At 48.7% G+C, this 17,503-nt stretch overlaps 2 protein-coding genes across 10 annotated transcripts in view; one reads left to right on the top strand and one right to left on the bottom strand.

Annotated features, from left to right (window-relative positions):
• Positions 1 to 4,243, bottom strand: part of LOC129535562 (NBPF family member NBPF4-like) — a 204,382-nt gene extending 200,139 nt beyond the window's left edge. For 8 of the 9 annotated variants that reach the window (XM_088835694.1, XM_088835696.1, XM_088835692.1 and 5 more), the window contains exon 1: positions 4,159 to 4,243. The gene's annotated coding sequence lies outside the window, so the exon portion shown is untranslated. The remainder of the gene's footprint in view (positions 1 to 4,158) is intronic. The other variant, XM_088835701.1, reaches the window with a different exon arrangement.
• LOC129556737 (myomegalin-like) overlaps positions 1 to 17,503 on the top strand; it is a 631,881-nt gene that overhangs the window by 367,565 nt on the left and 246,813 nt on the right.

Genomic DNA, 17,503 nt, shown 5'->3' with positions numbered 1-17,503 from the left:
TTTGTCAGTAAAAACTGCCAGCAGCGCTGTGCTTACAGAAAAATGTCCATAAATGCATTATTGCGACTGGCAGATAGATGTCTATAATAAAAACAAATAGATTTAACAAGTGCTGGCTTTTACGAGTCATGCCATTGGTGGACCATGCATTCAGTTTCACCCCTAGACTTCTGGGAAGAGGCAGCAGAGCCTGGCTGATACTCTGCTGACTTCACAAGTGTTCCAGGTAGGAAATTATTCTAACAAGAAAATTTTCCAAGTAGGAGAGCAAGCATGCTAGGCATTTACTGCTCTCTCACAATTTGTTTCACGGCCACACACATACACACATGACAATACGGTAACAACACTAAGAAAATGTTTCTGCAGAATTTTTAACTGGTTTATATCACAGCTATGTCACAGACCACATGAGTTTACTCCAGGCTGGGAAGACGGGGTATAAAAGGGGGACGTGAAGCCTGGAGACCCCCACTCCTCTGCTAGGCCTTCAATCTCACTGAAAACAACTTGTAGTATCAGAAACAAGTGTCCACATTTAGCACGTGGCCAAGGATGTCAAAGGCTTCCTAGGTGGCCCAAGTAGAAAAGAACCTGCCCGCTGATGCAGGAGACATAAGAGACACAGGTTCGATCCCTCGATTGGGAAGATCCCCTGGAGCAGGAAATGGCAACCTGCTCCAGTATTCTTGCCTGGAGAACCCCACGGTCAGAGGAGCCTGGCAGGCTCCAATCCACGGGGTTGCAAAGAGTCAGACATGACTGAAGCGACTCAGCACACACACACACAAGGACGGCACTGCTGTGTAGCGGCCCCTGGGGCAACCTATGTGTTTAGATATTCAGCTGGAGCAGACATCATTAGGGTGGCAGCCACAGACTGGCTGAACTGCCAAGGATTCTGAGCACTTTGACATGACACTGTCTGTGACCCATTTACACGTGAGCCACGTCTGCCAAAACCACTCTGGTTCCTTCAAAAGTTACAAAATGTCACAGAAATGCTTCATTCCTTTCCTAAGCAATTCATCTTAACAGTGTTATAAAGGAGTAAGACATTCACTGGATCCCGTATATTCTTGATGTGGCTTTCACCAAACCCTACAACCCTCCTATAAGTAAGTTTAAGTGTTGCAGTCCATGGGGTTGCAAAGAATTGGATATGACTTTGTGACTGAACAATACTGGTATTTTAAGAAAATTTAAAAGAAAACTAGACCATTTCTTTCCACTGACCAGCAGATAAGCAGCAGTTACCCAAATGCCGCAGAACACACATCTCACAGTATTTTGTCTCGACCAGTGGATGTCAAATGTTCATCTACCAAAGCCGAATACAGGGCTTCCCTGGTAGCTCAGTGATATAAAGAATCCACCTGCCAATACAGGAGACACAGGTTTGATCCCCAGATTGGGAAGATTCCTGGAAAAGGAAATGGCAACCCACTCTATTATTCTTGCCTGGGAAATCCCATGGACAGAGGAGGCTGGCAGGCTACAGTCCACGCGGTCGCAAAGAGTCAGACATGACTTAGTGACTGAACAACAACATGCCCAAGTCAGGCCTCCAGAGCTGACGGAATGGGAAAACTGATGTCAAAGAAGTGAAAACTAGCCACCCCACATAGCTCGCACCTCATTCCCTCACCCAGATAAACCAGGAACACTTTCAGACCAACAATGGGCACTGGCTTGGTTCATTTACCGTGAGTATACATGAAAAGGTCACTTTCCTCCAATGGAACACTGGGTTAGCCAAAAAGTTCATTTGAACATTTTTTTTGGCCAACCCAATAGTATATGTTTATATGTCTCTGATTTTTAAATCTTCAGGTTTCATTTAAGTGATGATCTGTGGTAAGACCCAAGCTCGTTCAGTAAACAGTTGTACCAGAAACTACGCAGGAAACAGGGGGTCAGAGGGGACTGTGACAAGAGCCATAGGACCCCAGACACAAGCCTCAAGCACCCAGGGGTCCCAGAGGATGTCAGAAGCCTCAGGGAGAGTGGCCAGAAAAGAGGAACTGCACCCTGAGGCCGGGAAGGCAGGCGGGCTCAGAGAGAAAACAAACCTGGCAAACTGAGCGAACGTGAGAGTCATTCCGCTGTGCCCACCTCTCTGCGGCCCCATGGCCCACACAGTCCACGGAACTTTCCAGGCCAGAACACTGGGGCGGGTATCCTTTCCCTTCTCCAGGGGATCCTCCCGACCCAGAGATCGAACCAGGGCCTCCTGCACTGCAGGCGGATTCTTTACCAACTGAGCGATCAGGGAGGCCCGGGGAGAGGATTTACTGGCAAAGAGAATCCAGAAATCACTGTTTTGCTTCCTGCTTTTCCTACAAAGGAGAATATAAGCTGAAAATGGCATCGATGCCCCCCAAAAAGGGAGCTGAAATAACAACAGTCTTGGTTTGAATCACTGACCTCTAAATGTTTGTCCTCTGCAAAATAAGAATAAAGACAGTTTGGAAGTTTATTAAAAAATACTGAGAACTGTAAACTGGTGTTCCTGAAAAAGCAAGAGGAGAGGCCTGGAGGAGGAAGTCCACAGGAACGCTTCCTCAGGCCTGCCTTGCCCTCCTCTCCGCAGGAAGGACAGAGGGGCCCTGAGTGGGACCTGTAAGGGAAACCATGGAAGCGCAGGCCTGAGCTGAGGATAAGGCCCAGGTGAGGCTCCACTGGCACTCAAGCAAGACCAAGACAGACAGGAAAAGAAAGGTTCAAGAACCTTCGCGGCTGAACAAGATAAGACGTTAACCACTGTCCACACCTGGGGCTTTTATTTCTTTAAACCTGCATCTCCGACAGTGAGGCCTTTTTAAAGCAGCATCTAATAACACCAGTTAGGTCTAGTTTGTGTGATATGGATGTGTTTTAATGGTAAGAAAGCTCACCGAGAAAAGTACCTTCATATAGCTCTGCCCTTGAGGCCTACTTCACCCTGCCCCCAGACTGTAAGAGACACGACTCTCCTAGCTCAAACCAAGAAACCAAGGAGAAATGAAACGCCTCCCAGAGCCAGGCCAGCTCTCCTCGCGGGCTCTGGACCTCAGCAAGCGTGGACCTGGCATCACTGCCTCCTGAGACAAGCTTGAGTTAAAAGGTTATCAACCACCAGCTGCGGGTGGGATGAGGCAGCTCAGACATCCTTTTCCTAAAGACGATCCCCCCCAGGGCGTGCTAAGCTTTGTGAGGTCTTCTCTGCCTCCCTGAGTGTTTTCTGCACTGTGGGACTCATGAAAGCAACTCAGCCCCCGCCCACCATCACGTCCTTGGCTGGGAGATGAAGAGACGCATCTGGCTGACATACTGGGAGTGAGGGCGCAGAGTTCAAAGCCAGTCTAACCCTCAGCTCTTTATGTTCAACACCTCCATGTTCTTCCGCAAATAGCAGCGGTGACCCTTCTCTGGACAAAGGAGTCTCCCTCTGCCCAGTGACCATCCACACAATCAAGCCAAAGCTGTGCTCGCGTATACAAAGCGTGCTTCCGGAACAAAGTCAGCCAGGGCTGAGACACAGAGAGAAACGCCACGCTTCGCTTCCTCATGAGCCCAGCCAGCGAGGAGTACAGTTGAGAACTGCTCTGCTGTGCTAATCGCGTGCTTGGGAATTACCGTGCCCAGCATATGTGGCTCTCAAACTTCCACTTGCTCTCTCCACGTGTTAGTGTTTACAGACGCAATGAGGGCACAGTGTATACAAAGGCGGGCCCTCCTCTCACACCAAGGTACAGGGCGTGAGGCCTCTGTATGGGGGGTTTGCTAAGGGCCTCCTGCGAGGAGGGCCAGAGAAGGGGTTCTGGAAGCTTCCTGGGAACAGAAGGCTGGGGAGCAGCGCAGAGTAGGCGGGCTTTGCAGGTGTTGACCAACTAGAGGTTTGGCAGGAGCAGCTCAACTCCCAAGCCAGGCCACTGTCATTCTACTTGGAAGAAGAACCCCAGGCTGGGAGAAGGCTGGGAACCCCTGGGCACACCTGGTCGCTCCTGGGGCTAGCAAGGGGCGTCTGGGGGTCGGAGCGGGCCCCACCACCATGGCAAGGGGAGCGGGGGAGGGCCCGAAGGACCACTGGGGGCTGGTCTGCCCCACGGGCTGCAGACGCCTGCTGTCCCCGGGGAGAGCCCCGAACTTCGGCCGGAGGTGACCCACACAACTCACCGTGCTGCCGAAGCCGCCAACCACAAGGAGCTCGCAGCGCAGGACCTCAAGGCGCAGAGGGAGCCTGGCGTTGGGCGGGGGCGGGGTGGAGATGGGGCCGAGGCCTGGGGGTGGGGCCTGGCAGAGTGTTCGAGACCCGCGCGAGCCGGGATTCGGCGGAAGCGCGGCGAGGACGCGGAGGGGCGGGACCAGGCCGAGGCTGGGGGCGGGGCCCATGGCGGGGGCGGGGCCTCGGCGCCAGGGCCGCCTGACGGGACGCCCGAGGCGGCGGGGCCGGACCTCGGCTGGCGGGGGCGGGGCCGAGAATGGGCCCCGCCTCCCCGCCGGTGCGCGTCTGGCCAGGTCGGAGCATGCGCAGTGCGGCGGCGGTGTCCGGGCCGACACCCCGCTCTGCGCAGGCTCGCTGGCCCGGGAGTGTCGCCTGGCCAGGTTCATGCTGGCTGCCAGGGCCTCGCGATCACTTTGCTGGTCCTTCCTACCCGGCAAGAGCTGGGCCGCAGCGCCTTCCCACCTGTGCCCCCTGGGTGCTATCTCAGCTCCTGCGGGGTAGGAAGGACCAGCAAAGTGAGGCACGTTTGCTGTCTGGTTTTTTTCTGTTAGCTCACTGTGAAACTTTAGGACGTGTTTTCAGCTTCTCTAATCCTCGAAGTCATCATCTGTGGGGCTTCTCTGGTGGCTCAGTCGGTAAAGACTCCACCTGATATGCAGGAGATCTGCGCTCCATCCCTGAGTCGGGAAGATCCCCTGGAGGAGGAAATGGCAACCCACTCCAGTATGCTTGCCTGGAAAAATCCCATGGACAGAAGAAGAGCCTGGTGGGTTACAGTCCATGGGGTGGCAAGAGTCGGACACGACTTAGAGGATCTTTGTAATAATCCTCTGTATGTAGGCAAGCGCATAGGGCTAATAAATATCAGGGACAAGAATACACCAGTCTTCCTATAATCTGTACCTACCAGGACCCAATCAGAATTGGGATCCCAACAGAACTGAAGAGGGAAAATAACACAAAAGTTGGATCAAGATGCTTACCAACATCCTAACAAGTGTACCGTGATGTAGCTGGACAGGTCATACATGTATCCTACTTTTCCATTATCAGCATCTCTGATTTCCACCCCAGGAAAGAGTGCCTGTTGGAGTGGATTATGTGGCGTTGGGGAAGACAGGTGAGAAATAGTGAGGGGAGGGCAGCATCCAGGGGACAGGCGGGCACCTGGCTATGCTCAGCAGGACCCCCTCCTGGGGAGGCTGAGAGATGTTCCAGCCGCCTCCACGGGGGTGACTCCAGGGGCAGAAGCCAAGGGAGGACACAGGAAAGGCCACCACCAAGGACTGATCGTCCCAGAGTCTAAGACTCTATCTAGAATATGACTCTCCCCTGAACAGAACTACAATCTGCATTCCCTGTTCTTCCTGGTAAGTTCTTTCCTTCTTGGCGATAATTTTCAAAAACTCAAAAAGTTTTTTTCAAAAGCTCCCCTCCACCACATGCCCTTGTCCCATCACACCCGAGCCTCATCTACAAGCACAAGAATGGCTCCCAATCAGAGAGCTAGCCTACTGTGTGAGGTTCACGGTTGGGCGGGGGGGGGGGGGAGTCACAGGATGCCGTCTCTCTATGCAGGCCACCTGATCTCTCTGTAGGATGACAGCGTTGCACAGCTGGGTGAGGTTCCTTTGGGCTTTGCCAATAAATCATATCCATTCTTCTCTGGACACGGGTTCCCATGAATGACTTTTTAGAAAAGATGTGGAAAACCCCAGAAGCCTTCGCTCACCTTCACTCTGATTTCTTCACAGACCTCCTGGGATGTCCTTTACCATAAGCCAGCTTTCTTGTGGGCACTGGAAACAGTGTTCATATGCATCACTTCTTTAAACATACAAATGGATACTGGGTTGAACAAATGAACACAGCATGTGATTGCTTCCAATGATTTGCAACCCAAGAAACTTGTTTAATAAGCCTGTCTTTACAAGCTGCTTTGTGACATTAGAGACCATTTACAACAAAGCTGTCTTCAGTAGTCAAACTTAATCCTTACTACCCTGCCTTTGGGAAAAGAAAGGATTTTATAACGATCACTTAAAACCTTGTGTGGTTTGAAAGCCCTGAACTCCGGACAAACGTGTGAAAGTCTTGGAACAAAAGAAACATTACAGAGCTCACCACTTGCCACTTTGTTTTACATACGGTTTTCTTTAGGACCTCATCTCCAGTGGAGAGCATTGCCTATTAACACAATTGATTTTCTCAGCCCCAGTGTTCTATAAAGGTCGGAGCCAAAAGCTGGCCAGAGTCAGCATCCTGGGCCTGGGTGATGTGGTCAACCAGCCTGAGAGGACAGGAGCACGGGGTGTTCTGGAAGGGGGAAAGGAGACCCTCAGGCCCTGGGGGTGGGCTCTGGTTGTCTCTGATTACACTCTGCTCTGCACTGGTGGTCAGCACAGCTGGAGCCAGTGTGGTATGGCTGCAGCAAGGAAGTCTTCTGAGAGGGGGAGGGGCCTTGGGCTCCATCCTTCTGCAGGGGGGAGGGAAGCAGGTGGAGGAAGGCAGGTGCAGCCTTACCTGGAAGGTTCCTCATGCTCAGCTCTTGCATTCCTACAAAGAGGTGAAAAGTCCTTCTGCCCAGGGGCCCCTGGTTGCTTCTGTTGACATCTGGAACTGTTTCAGGCTTACCTTGGGTTCGGGAGGGCTCTTCCGGAGGCAGCAGGAGGCCTCCGTTCAAGACGCCTCCTGAGACCTGTGTCAGCTGGCCTGCTTGCTGCAGCGCTGGAGACGCGGTGTCTAATGGGATGACCCACACACACGCACATCTGAGTGGGGCAGACAGATGAGGAAATGGGGTTTGCAATCTGGAACAGCGGCTGGGACAGTGGGCCGGCACCGCAAGGCCCCTCCCCGCACCAAAGATCCCCTGCGGGCCTGGCCCTGAGCAGTGGGTGGCCCCACGTGGAGCAGAACTGATAAACAGCCAGGGTCCCTGATGGGGTTGAAGGCTTGATGTAAGGAAAGGCCTGGAAGACAGTGAGTAACAACATTTTCGTTGCCCACCCCACCCCCACCCCCCACCCCCCACACACACAGGTGAAGGACCGCTGTTTTTTGCAGACTTTGGATCCAGTTGTCCATTGATTGTTGGACAGAGAACATCTGAATCTTACATACACTTCCTTCCAAAATGTGGTGACTTTAGGTAATTAAATATATATGTAAATGAGTGAATACAAGTCAGCTCTTCCTGAAGAATACATTTGCATAAGTTGCTTAAAGAACCACTTCTGCCGGTGTGAACGTGGTGGGGGGAGTTTTCCCACCCTGAGTCGGCCATCGGGTGTGGGTCACTCAGGACCCGGGATTTCATTAGATGCTGGCCCTTTTGAAAGCAGCTCCTTCACTCATTACAAAGTGTTTCTGATCCATTTTCGGGTAGGGCTCAGTTGGTAACACACTGTTGGCAGTTTGGGCAGAATCTTTTAAGTGGTGTGAAGTGCTGGGGAGTATGCACCTGGGCTGCCAGGAGGAGGCAGGTCTCCCCCCACCTCTGCCCTTCTGGAAGGGATGAGCTGGAAGCGCCTGGGTTTTTGTGACTTGGAAATTAAAGCCAGAGACATGGGGATTCTGATGCTGCGATGGTGACTTGTCCTCGTTCTCATCTTCCTGGGAAACTGCAAAGGAGAATGCAGACAGGAAAACCAGCCATACCAAGCGTTCTGTCTCAGCCTTCAAAATATTAATCTGAAGAAGGAAAAGTGGTGTCTTCCCTCTAAGGGGGACATCTTCAATCTATCTCCAGTGCACTGAGCTATTGATTTAAAGTGCCGTGCTTAGTCGCTCAGTTGTGTCCAACTCTTTGACACCCCATGGACTGTAGCCCACCAGGCACTTCTGTCCATGGGGAGTCTCCAGGCAAGAACACTGGAGTTGATTGCCATATCCTCCTCCAGGGGATCTTTCCAACCAAGGGATCAAAGCCAGGTCTCTGGCATTGCAGGTGGATTCTTTACCATCAGAGCCGCCAGGGAAGCCCATTGATACGAAGTCACACTAGGCAAAGATGGAAAGATTAATAACCGCATGCAAGGCATGGTTGGTGGTGAGGGTGGTGTGGGGGGCTCCCTGCCCAGCTGTCCCTTTATCTGCTAGCATGAGGTGACCCAGCCGAGTCTGCGGAGTCAGGAATGACGAGAGTGAGGTCCTGGGAGCAGTCTCTCCATCTGTCTCACCAGCAGCCCCTAGAGATGAAGCCCTCCTTGGTCCAGGAGGCCACTGGGCAGGAAGAGACAGAGTTCTCATTCCTGGTGGGAAAGGGAGGAGAGCTGTGAAGCTGGAGAAGGTCACTCCCCAGGGAGGAGCCTGTACCAGTTGTCAGAGCTCTTTCTGATGCAACTCGGAAGCCATTTAATAAGCCATGCAAATAAAGGGCTTTTAAAAGGAGGCCAGCCAGTCCAGCTCAGAGAAGTGGAGGAAGGAGGGCTTCGGGGCAACAGAGAAGCCAGCTCTCCTCTCCTCTTCAGCTCCAGGCAGGACCCTCATCTCTACCTTGACCTCAGCACTACCTCCTTTCAGCTCTGCTTCCTCAGAGATGAAACAAATTCCCTCTCCCAGCTTCCCCTGGTTGGGAAAAGAAAATCACAGGGAAGGGCTCTGATTGGCCCAACACAGGTAACTATGACACATTCTGGACCAATCACAGCAGCTGGGGGATGAGACACCATTCCAGGGGACACATGAACCTGTGTGGTCAGGAGAACAGATGTGATGAGGGCGGGATTGCCAAGAGGTAGGGAGCCACCTTGCTTGTACCCTGCCTGCTCGCGGGGATGGGCCACCTACTGTGTGCCTGGCCCTGGCACATCAGCTCACATGCTGTCTCTTCAGTCATCATAACTCTCCATCACTGTCTGTGGGTGGGTGGGTGGGGCGGCCGGGGTGGCGGAGGGGAGGTGCTGGGCTTCCTACAGCCCCTTCTCCTCCTGAGGAGTAGAGGTGTTCTCTGCCACCAAATAAGTACCCAGATGGGCTTGGCCCTGTGCAGTGGCATCTTCTACAAAGTCTGTGGACAAGGGGACCTTTTTCATGGGGCTTACGAATGGAGACCACTTGGTGCTATCCTCGAGTTGAACCCCCATCACTCAAGGCCAAGCAAAGCATTACCAAATGGTGCCTAAATTCATCCAAGATGAGGTGCCTTCATCTTAGGGATTATCTTCATTAGCACTTTATTGGATTCATTAAATTATTCAAACCCTAGAAAGATAAGACTCATAGAGATTAATACAATAATGATAGCTGAATACTATCAATGGCTTATTAGGTAGCAGACCCTGGGCTGGGTCTTTGATGCTCATCATCTTTTTGAATCCTCACAGTAACCATATAGGGTGGTAGTATAGATAGTTATCATTATCACAGTTTTGTAAATGAGGAAACAGAATAGTTGAGTAATTTGCCGAGGCCACACAGCAGTGAGTGTTAGTATTGTTTCCATCTTGGTTTACTGTGTCTTGACTTGCAGAAGCAGTACCAGAATAGGGACTGTGTTCACTGGGTTTCATGGGGGGACATTGCTGGCTCTCTCCTTCAAGCTCTACTGTCTCCACTGTATGTGGCAAATCTCCCATCAGACCACCTGTTGGACCACTTAGATTCTTGCCTGGGTAGATGTTCAGTTATTCGCTGCTGGGGCACCAAGAAGGGACCGTGTGACTTGGCCATCTTTGCTAGGAAGGAATCCTATCAAGATAAAGAAAAATGCCCAGACCACACTGTTGAACCCCTGGATCCAGCCAGATCTGAAGGTAGTAGCCACCCTTGGACTTTGTTGTGTGACAGTGAATTCTTTTGTTTGAATAGGCAAGTTTGAGTTGTGTTTCTGTTTTTTTGTAATCGCAAGTCTTGGCTGTTATAAGACTCAAGCATCCTACAGATGCTGTTCTGTACATGTGTTATCCTTTTGAGAATTCTCAAGTTTGTGACTCAAACATCATTACATTTAATGTATAATGAAGAAAGTGAGACTTTCAGAGGTCAAGTTACCTGTGCAAAGCCACTCAGATATGAAATGGCAGAGGTACAGCTTGCAGAGAGCTATTGATCCTCCAAGGATTAAAATTCTTAAGAATTTTCCCAATTCTTAAGAATGTAGGATGGTGGAAAGGAGGAAAAAGTAGAGAGGAGAGGGAGGGGAGGGAGGAAGTGAGAGAGAGAAACAGAGAAAGCACTCTGTTAGCTTTTTTGAACTGAGGCATTTAAAATCTTTTGGCAGCAAGTTATGATGGTGTGTTTCTAAGGCTTAGGAATTTTATCCTGCTATTTGTTCTTCAAATAAAAGAATCAGAGTCACTGACTTAGTTTAAACCAACTCCAAAGACTGCAGAGTTGACTCCTGATTAAAAACTTGTCTTTATTGGTCGGAGAGAAGAAGAGCAGATATGACTTTCCTGAATGTGTTGCATCTTGCAAATTTGATTTTCATTTGTAGCACTTGAGAATGTCGATGATTGGAAACATGAAACTTGGTTATTGCCAAGTTAGAAATAGTAACTGAATATTCACTCTGCCATCTACTGTGCCTGTATGATAAAAAATAAATTGGAGGAAGTGTAAACATGACATTATAGGTGATTCTAGAATCATTAGTCTTGCAGTTTTTGTTGCTCCATACTAGGGAATCTGGGCCTTCTCAGGAGGCGCTAATGGTAAAGAACCTGCCTCTTCATGCAAGAGACTTAAGAAACAGAGATTTGATCCCTGGGTAGGGAAGATTCCCTGGAGGAGGAAATGCAACCCACTCCAGTATTCTTCCTTGGAGAATCCCATGGACAGAGGGGCCTGGTGGGCTACAATCCATAGCATTGCAAAGAGTTGGACAAGACTGAAGAGATTTAGCATGACACAGCACAATTGGGAGACCGTGGGCTAATTCTCAACTATACTGGGCTCCTAGATTAATGGACTCTCTAGATGATAGGAGATGAACCCTGACTATTCATTGGAAGAACCGATGCTGAAGCGCCAATACTTTGGCCACCTGATGTGACACAACTTAGTGACTGAACAACAATATATGTGTCTGGGCCAGAGATCCAAAAGTCAATAAGACCAGTTAGGTCTAGTTGCAGGAATAATCACACTGCAATCTGATGTCTGCAAAGAGAAGCTTGCATCATGTGCCCGGGCCCGGGGAGCAGGGGGTGGGGAGGCTGCTGGTGACACTTGACAGAGACCTGCAGTCCAGAGGAAGGACACTTCTGGTGAGATGCGGTAGAGACTTCTGGGTACCAGGCCTGGAGTCAGGAGAGGCCCGGAAACTGGCCCTTGAGGTAATTACGCCTGATATGAAAGCATTTGGACAGCTGGCACTGCGTCATCCCGCTAGACGGAGGAAGTCAGGCACTGACGCCCGGTGCGGGCCGGGGAGTTTGAGGTGGGCAGCCCCGCTCACAGGACACAGTCAGTCGCAGAGCTTCGGGGAGTCAGGCACCAGGGTCTCCCTTTTACAGACAGGAAGACCGAGACTGCGCAGGCGCGGGGCCCGGAGCGCGCGGCGACCAGGAGCGCGGGGGCCAGGGCGAGCGCAGGGACGCCTCTCTGGAGCCATCCTGGGCAGCGAGGCAGCTACTTTCTTCTCAAGGCACCAAAGCAAACTAAGGAATTCAATTATTTAAAGGTTGTTTTTGGTTCCTTATCAAAACACGAGTTGAAATCTCTGTTGGCAGAGTTTGGCTCGAAGGCAGCTATAGTTCATCAGTTCCGATCACTGGACATGAATCCAGGGACCCCCTGAAAAGGCTGGGTGTAGCCATAGACCCTGGTTGGGGAGGGGGAGAGCATATCTAAAAATACTGGCATTTGCTAATTAGAAATTTTTTAAAATCTTATTATTAACATCTCTTTTGAATTCGACATTCAAATAATTGTACTTACTGCTTGAGGAACATTTTGCTGAAGAATGAAATAAAATGTGGATGCAGGAACATTTTATGAAAGCATGACCATTAAATTGCCTCAGATTATGTGCCAATTATTTTCATTTCTATGTTATTAAGAATTTAGGGATAAAATAAAAAATAATTTAAGCTAAATTCCCAAAAGTTGTTTCCAAAATGAGTCTTGTAAGTTTTATGTTGGTAAACGTGTATTTTGCGGCATCTATTAGATCATCTTGATTTCTGGGACATCACTGAGAAGCATCGCATGTTTTGAAATGACGGGCGTTTAACACTTCTGTGCGTTGAGAGCCAGCTTATCTTTCTTCCTTTTCCCTGCTCTCTTGTCTTTGTGCAGATTTTTCATCGAACCCAGAGGAACAGGAACACAGAACCTGTTTCTACCACCCTCTGGGCATTTCCTTCTCTTTCCTAGTGCCCACTTTTTCTTCTCTGCACCATGATGTCATCTGTCAAAACCCTAAAGAGTTTCTCACTTGGCTTTCTAATGCTGAGCATCAGTGCTTTGTTTTTCACAGCAACACCAGTATCAGAGAACAATTCATGACGTCCACGTACTTGTGCCATTTTTGAAATATTTTCTGTCACTGAGCATCTTCGAGGCAGAATGACAAAAGTGCACACACGGACCTTTTCATGAGAAACTCCGGAACTAAAATCAGCTTTTAATAAGTGCTTTCTGGTAGTCATCTTTAAGGAGCTAATTTTTCAAGCTGAGAGAGAGACAGAAATAGAGAGATTTCTAAGTTTCCTCTTCAGGTAACTAATAAGGAAAATTGATAATTTAATAAATTTACTTTGGCACATTTTAAACCATATCTGGACTTCCCTGGTGGCTCAGATGGTAAAGAATTAGCCTGCAATGCAGGAAACCCAAGTTCAATCCTTGGGTTGGGATGATCCCCTGGAGAAGGGAATGGCTACCCACTCCAGTATTCTTGCCTGGAGAATGCCATGGTTCTGGTATAAAATCAACCTCCCTTTGGTTAGCAGCAGAGGTATTTTCATTTGGGGTATTGGATTATTTTTCATTTCTACTTATTATACCATATTATGAAATCTATTTCAACTTTTATGGACATCCCTGCTTCCTCCAGGGGCTTTTTTAGGCATTTGGTTTATTGGGGAAGAGTCATTTATTCCCGGCAACGGTGCCCACGGTGCTGGCACATTACAAGAAAAGAAAATAATCCACAAAATTCAAGTTCTTATTGCGGAATAGTATCAACCTTCATGATTCTCTTAAAATAATGAAAAATGTTAGAATATGACATCCCAGGGAAGGCTAGAAGATTCTTGCGTATCTAATCAAAATGTTATCATCCCAGAAACATAGTTGTAATATGACCTTTGTCGGCTGCCTCATAGTGAAGAAATCCTTTCAAAACGGCAAAAGTTTTCAACGAAGCATCACGGGCTGGAAGAAATCCTCCAGAAGAAATTGCATTTTCAACAAGAGAGCTTCAAACAGCCAAGGCTGCACTCGGGAGATCCCCAGGACCCTCTTGCCATTGTCTTAAACCGTCAAAGTTTGACTCGTTTTGGATTTTTGAACAATTCAGAAAAGATACTTTCATAAACAGCTTCATCAATGACAGCATATCTAATTCCTTGGCTTCTGAACACTGAGCTGAGTACAGCACAGGGCCGATGGAGAATTTCTCCCAAAGCCATAAAGCAATCTAGGAGGTAAGCTGCCAAGCTGTTGACACAGGGAATGGAAATGGAAATTCTCCAGGAGTCTCCCAGACGCTCCTCCTCCACTCTGCTGGCCTGATACTCGGTGATTGGTGCTGTATATCTTGATGTTAGTATCCCATTTCAGAAATGTTCTGACATTATCTATTTGGAAGTTTGAAAAATAATATAAAACCCCCAGTGTATTTGAGGCCACATTGCAACACAGCAATCATAATACCCATCTCCACTGATGCAAGATGCAGGCTTGAACCCAGTTCCAATCACTGCATTTCTAAGTCGATGGGAAACTGAAAATCTTTTTGTGGCTACCAAGGTTAGAAGAGCCTGGCTCTCTCCTTCCTGAATATTACCGTATCCCTGTCCTCAGCCCTTCCCAGTGTTCAGCAAGCAGGGGGCTTGGGTTGTAGCATATGTATGAAGGGACAAATAATCAGGAAAGATGCTTTGGGAGAAATGTTTGAGATAGCAGAACTGAGAGAAAATGAACCAATGAGGATTTGAAAAATGCTATGTAGTAGAGGTTTATGCACTAAAAATGACTGCACCTCTCTGAAAGAGACAAGAAATAAAATGGCTGGGATTTGTTTACTTCTTGAAAGACTCAGGCTCAGTTCATAAACGCAGAGCTCACTGAACCCTAAGTGACCTTCACATTACTATCGTGTGTTGTTGTTCAGTCGCTCAGGTGTGTCAGAGTTCTGACTCTCTGCGAGCCCATGGACTGCAGCACACCAGGCTTCCCTGTCCTTCACTGTCTCCTGGAGTTCGCTCAGACTCAAGCCCGTTGAGTTGGTGATGCCATGCAACCATCTCATCCTCTGCCGTCCCCTTCTCCTCCTGCCCTGAATTTTTCCCAGCATCAAGGTCTTTTCCAATGAGTTGGCTCTTCACATTGGTGGCTGAAGTATTGGAACTTCAGCATCAGTCCTTCCAGTGAATATTCAGGACTGATTTCCTTTAGGATTGACTGGTTCAATCTCCTTGCAGCCCAAGAACTCTCAAGAGTCTCCTCCAGCACCATGATTTGAAACCATCAACTCTTTGCTGCTCAGGCACATCAGAAGTAGCAATAAATAGTAAGAATTAACTGTTTATATAAAAGAACAAAAAGATGGATATGGTCATTTTCATTTTTAGACAACATTGAAAACATAATTTCTAACAGAAATCCCCTTCTTTCCTGTCCTGATACTGTTGTGGTTTCTTTCTAAATAAATATATGAAGAAGTACCAGGTCTGTCCTTTTCTCCAGCCCTACCACCAGGGCCTTCATCTAAATCTGAACCATCTCCTCCTTGGATGACTACAGGAGGCTCTACCTGGTCTCTGCTACCAATTTCCCTTTCATAACCCAGGTGATGTGCCCAAGGTCAATCTGATGAAATCTCAGTGTAGCCAAGGATCCAGGCCCTGTCCAAACTTACCTTTGATTTCCTTGGCAAGTTTACCACCCAAGCATCCTCAGAGGACTCAGAGCTCCAGCCAAACCCTAAAGCAAGACAACCCACTGCTGTGATGGTGTCTGTCCTTCCCTATTCTGACTTGAGTGGGAATGGGGCTGTGTCTTCTGAAAGTGCAAGACTGTGATTGTTCATCATGTGTCCTTGACAGCTGGAATAGTGTCTGATGCTTGAGGGGCTTCATAAACATCTGATGGACAAACAAACAAATGAGCAAATGAACCCAGGAACCAATAATTCTACTGAAGAGCAGGAAATCTGAATCCATGTGTTGAGATGGTCTCAGAAGGCTTTCTGGGGCTTCCCAGGTGGCACTAGTGGTAAAGAACCTGCCTACCAATGCAAGAAATGTAAGAGACGAGGGTTTGATCCCTGGGTTGGGAAGATTCCCTGTAGGAGGGCATGGCGACCCACTCCAGTATTCTTGCCTGGAGAATCCCATGGACAGAGGAGCCTGATGGCCTACAGTCCATAAAGTTGCAAAGAGTCGGATATGACTGAAGCAGCTTAGCACTCATGCATGCAGAGGGCTTCTTGATGGAGTCAGGACTTAGAATGGAGCAAAGAGGAAACTAAGCTGGGATCAGGGAGCTCTGGAGAGGGGAAAATCTATCCAGAATGGAAGTGGGAAGGTGGGGAAGGGGCACGTGCAGGGATCAGGCAGTCAAACAAGCACTGGGCGTGATGCAGTGCTTGGTGGGGGCCAGGGGGAGCCCGCGGAGGGACTTGAGAGGGAGGAGGAGACGGGAGGTAAGCCTCTGGTTTCTGGCTGGGCCCCCTTATATCTCACTTAGGACAGGACTGATTCTTCAAATCCCAGGGGACATGGACAGTAGCCAGCTCATTCCCATAGGCAAGGGGAACCTTCAGGAAAAGACCTCCAAAATGCGTGCGTACTAAGTCACTTCAGTCATATCCAACCCTGTGCGACCCCATAGACAGCAGTCCATCAGGCTCCTCTGTCCCTGGGATTTTCCAGGCAAGAATATTGGAGTTGGTTGCCATTTCCTTCTCCCCAAGAACAGCTAGTGTTTAAAAACTTTTTTTTCTTATCAAGTCTATGGGGGAAATATGGATACAACAGCTGTAGTAAAACAGTGATGATCGGCCCTAATTTATTTTTATATTAAAAAAGTTTCATTATGAAATCAGGACTCGATCTGAAAATGGCAGCTCCATCAGGCAGTGGGAGGCTCGTTTATTGGAGCTGGTGTCTGCTGTCACTGAGACGCCTGTCAGGCCAACACAGATGAAAAGCTGCTGTTTAGGAGAGAATGTCTTAGGAAGACAGTGTCACAGAAACATGCCCTCCACCTCTGGGTCCTGTGTTTTGACTTCCTCTCATTCTTCTTAGGGCTTACCAGGTGGCTCAGTGGTAAAGAATCCGCCTGCCAATGAAGGAGACCGGGGTTCGATCCCTGGGTCCAGAAGATCCCCTGGAGAAGGAAATGGCAACCCACTCCAGGATTCTTGCCTGGAGAATCCCATGGACAGAGGAGCCTAGCAGGCCATAGTCCATAGTGTCCCAAAAAGTCAGACACGACTTAGTGACTGAAAAACAACAAATTATTCTCAAACTGGGCAAACTTATTAATACGAAGACTGTAGTTCGTTCAGAGTCCATAATCAGAAACCACTACTTTCAGAAAGAATCCATGGACAATCTTTCCCAACCATAAAATCATTTCCATTCTCCAACCAGCAAGTTTTCAAATAGTTTTTGTAGATGCACAAAAATGCAAAGCAAATCTATTTTTAAAAAAAGATGTTGGGATGAAAATGAGGAAAATCAGATCGGGAGACGAGAACACAGCCTGTCAGCACCCCCCTGGCCTCCGCAGCAGCCCCACTTTCATCATTAAACTACACTTCTCCCCATAAACTCTGAATCATTCTCACCTTCCCAGGAGTCTGTAAGCCAGACAATTGTTAAGGGGAGCAACTGATAATATTCCTGCAAAATTGCACAGTTGAAAGTCAAATAGCAATGATTTTGCTCTGCCAGCCTGACACCACCTTGACCACGACGATAAAAATCCCTGGGCAATGAGCGTGTAGAGCTCAGACCATGATGGTGGCGCAAGCAACTCTTCGTTTTAAAACATGTAAAGCATGTCCTTTGAGGACATGCCTCTTTTTCTCCATCAAGATTTTAACATTACGAGAACTGGGAAATTAATGCTAACAACCAAATAAAACCCCCACTTGTTACAATTATGCTGTGTGTG

This window comes from Moschus berezovskii, chromosome 4, assembly GCF_049115385.1.
Source record: "Moschus berezovskii isolate FMDL1 chromosome 4, NW_MosBer_1.0, whole genome shotgun sequence".
NCBI classification, from domain to species: domain Eukaryota; kingdom Metazoa; phylum Chordata; class Mammalia; order Artiodactyla; family Moschidae; genus Moschus; species Moschus berezovskii.
The sequence above is the reverse complement of the archived record's forward strand: the minus strand, read 5'-3'. Positions and strand labels throughout refer to the sequence as shown.